This window comes from Melanotaenia boesemani, chromosome 22 (genome assembly GCF_017639745.1).
Source record: "Melanotaenia boesemani isolate fMelBoe1 chromosome 22, fMelBoe1.pri, whole genome shotgun sequence".
Lineage (NCBI taxonomy): Eukaryota > Metazoa > Chordata > Actinopteri > Atheriniformes > Melanotaeniidae > Melanotaenia > Melanotaenia boesemani.
Window position 1 is genome coordinate 24,343,407 of NC_055703.1, and position 3,620 is coordinate 24,347,026.

The following is a 3,620-nucleotide window of genomic DNA, read 5'->3' on the forward strand; positions in this document are numbered from 1 at the left end:
ACTGTCTGCTTCTCTCTCAAAACAATCTGTCTTATCTTGCAGATGTCCTGACTTCATACAACCCAGCGTCTCCTATGAGAAACACACTGTTCCCAGTTCAGGGTCAGAGTCTCTCAGGCCATCACTTGTACTCAGAAAAATATACAAGTATATACTCAGGAAAGGATAATACATAAAGATGGATAAAAATGTTTAAAGACTATTATAATTATAATGAAAAATGTGTAATAAATGTAATGATGATTATTGAAGAAAATAAGAAAAAGATGATTATTGAATGAAGAACAATACAGAAATTTATTCTACACTTATGATGAATAAAGCTGAGCTGCATCACTGGGGGACTAATAAAAGACCTTTGTCTGAGGTTCTTCTTCATCTTCACTCTTCAAAGGAGCCGTCATCGCTGGTAAACTGGTGATACTCTCCACCAGCCCATCATAAACTGGTCTCCATCCTGATTGGGCCATTGTTCCTTTGGTTCGTCTTTCATGCAGAGGCTCTGTGTCCTGCTTGTCCAGGCTCCATTTACAGGAACTCTCTCTCAAATCACCAACACCTGCTGCACATCTGCAACATCTGCAGGGAACACTGAAATGAAAAATATAAAATATAAAGCTGGATTTCAAGAACACGCTGCAGAAAAAAATCCCACTTCATCTCCTCAGAGATGTTTCAAAGTCATACCAATAAAATGTCTGCATGCACATGCCTCAGTCAGAGAAGAGCGGTGTTTTTTACCACCTCAGCTTTACCCGTTGATCAACAAACAACACAGTGCTCCAGCAAACAAGTATTGTTCACTACAATTTTGGAGTTAGCTGGGTCGTCCGTCTCCGTTAGAATTTGCTGTCATTTACACTGACATGATAAACTTCTGTTTTTAGACTTGGGTCCACATTACTGCTCTGCTAGACACAATGTTAACATCTGCACAACTAAACCCACAAGATTGGGTCTGCCTGACCGGTGAGGTTTACCATTAGCACGTCTTATTTTATGCTTTAAGCCAAAAAAAAAAAGATCCAAAACTGAAATTACACGACATATGAAAATTTGTGTTGCTTTTTTTTACCTTAAATTATCACATCATTGGGGTTGGTAAGCAGTTGCCAAACCAATACTTAGTGTTGCTTTAGCAACCCAGAGCTACCACCTGGTGCTGCACCTACCTGGCCAACAGAAAAGCATTAAAACCACCATCTTCAAAAAAGCACAGCAATAGATTTTAAAAACAAAGTTGGTCTGAAGAGACCCAGTTTTTCCTAGTGTGACAAGACAGGGGGAGCATGTGAACTTAAGTTTAAATAAATTTCAGACGCCACTCTGGGACTTTCACCTGAGATTAACATTATCTTTACTCAACGTAAGGCATCCAGGTTCATTATACTAATGAGGCATGAGACTAGGATCAAATTAAATTAAAACAATCTTTACTTTTAAAGAAAAACAACAAATTGTAAAAGAAAACAAACAAACAAACATAGGGCTTAGGCTTACCAGGGTACAGGTGGGCTGAAACAAGGTGAGGGAATCCTTCAAAGGGCCACCCCAAGCACAAGTGCTGAACATGCACACTACCACACAGCACTACAAACACAGCACAGGTACATGTAATCAGCTTGCACAAGAGGGGAGTGTCACACCAGAAAGGGAGCCGACACCAAGGACATACCACCACCCCAAGCTCTCAAACCACTGAAAAGAAGAAATAAAATAAACAATGTTAAAGGCATTGAATGAAACAAATACAATTAAATGGCAGCACACAAACTAAGTAAAAATTGCCTTAATTTAAATAATCAAAATAAAAACTAGCTGCAAAATGCAGTGCTGGGCCCAGGGAGGCTACTGCTGAGGACGGAAGCTCAGGCCCTCAAGGTGGATTATCAGTCACTTGCACCACTTCTTCAGTTCAGCTGAAGAACAAAGGCAGGTAGTGAGACATCTTGCCCAACAAAAGATCTTTGCGGCCCATAACATGCAGTCGTAAAAGAAACTGCGACAAAGGCGAAAAAGCGCGCGCATCCAGCGGAAGCAACAGCAAGTAAAATATCCTCAAAGCAAAGTAAAACAAAGCAAAGCAGCAGCAGCAACAAGTAGGATGATCAACAGGAGCGGTGGTTAGCTGTAGCTCTTCCAGCGATGTGTACAGCAGCCGGCGTCAGCTGCCTGCAGAAATTTTACTTATTATGCGCCATATATTATATCATTTTCTTCCACAAGGACTGTTGTGCTGTTGAAAGCTTTCTGATATATCCTCCTAAAAAATAAATAGTATAAATATCCCATACAGACAGGAAACATGCCACAAGCAGTGGCTGTACCTACCAGGACGAACAGCAGGGAGGAGTCTTCTTGAGCAGGTGGTAACATCTTCTTCTTCTTCTGCTGTTTTATTGGCGGTTGGCAAACAATGAACAGGTGTGCATTACTGCCACCAACTGGTAAGGAGTGGGACAGGACAGACAAACCAAAAGAAGAAGAAGAAAAAAAACCCTGCCCACTATGTTCTCTTGATCAACCCAGTTCCAGATAGAAATCTAATTACCAGGGTAGCACCATCTTCCGTGCCACCCTGTAAAATCCCAGGTATTCAAAACCGTACCTTCATATTCCTGAGTTTATCTATCATTTAGGTGGTAACATGACTCACAGGTTTACCTATAAAACACCGCAATTTAACATCTGTACGGCTAAATAACACGATGCAGGAGAAATGGAGGCATACGTACCACAGCGGCTCAGGTGTGCGGAATGAGGTAGTGACAGGAATCTCTGCGACAACCGGAAGTCACGTGACCAGCCAACCAGGTGAGTGCTTGATGTTGGGAGCAGGCTCTGTGCCGGCTTGAATATGTCGCCACCCTCACCTGATTGACAGGTAATGAGAGTACTAATTTCATACTGCCACAACCGCATAGAGACGTCATCAATGCACATAATTGTGTTAATGAATTAAAAACACAGATATGTTGTTTGTGCTGTTTGCTCCACAAGATGGTCATTATGTTAAAAATGACCAGTCCTTTTAGATGAATATGCTCATAAGTTATATAAAATCTCCACAGGAGCACTGTGATCAGTCCATGGACAGTCTACCTTCCCAGGCTGAGCAGATAGCATCAGGTGAGGAAAGAAAAATCCTCTGCAGAGCAGTCCGTCATCCTCCGGTATACCGGCTGATTTACCTGGTGTGTTAACAACAAAACTGACTCAGAAAGGACTGATCGGGCATTCAGAGGGTCTCTGCCTATAAAAGAGAATTTAATGTCCTCCACAACAATATAGCTGAAGCTTCCACCATCACTATACCTAAAGACAAATAGTCAGTGGGGAAAGTTCAAGCAGATGAACATCTTTTTATTTACATATTTATACATTTTTAAAAATATATTTTATTATAACGGATAATTTATGTCGATTTTGTTTATTTGATTTAGAGAACATATGAGGTAATGTTTGTTTTTGTGATTTTAATTGCAGTTCTAGTTTTTGTAGGTCTTTATTTTTGCACATTGCTGTTACAGGTTATATAAAACCAAAAGTAATAAAGTAGCTGACATGTTTACAATAAATACATTTTATATTGGTCTATTTAATTACTTTTAGTGGGTCTG

General features: G+C 40.3%; 1 long non-coding RNA gene across 2 annotated transcripts; it reads right to left on the reverse strand.

The window, feature by feature from the left end:
* Positions 1-278: 278 nt before the first annotated feature.
* Positions 279-3,413, reverse strand: LOC121633546. 2 transcript variants are annotated; one of them, XR_006009074.1, is made up of 5 exons: positions 3,103-3,413; positions 2,736-2,873; positions 2,332-2,388; positions 1,501-1,590; positions 279-591 (listed from the first exon to the last, which is right to left on the reverse strand). It is a non-coding gene; the product is annotated as an uncharacterized LOC121633546 (long non-coding RNA). The 2 variants fall into 2 exon arrangements; XR_006009073.1 differs by lacking the exon at positions 1,501-1,590 and having other exon boundaries at positions 3,103-3,411.
* Positions 3,414-3,620: the final 207 nt, after the last annotated feature.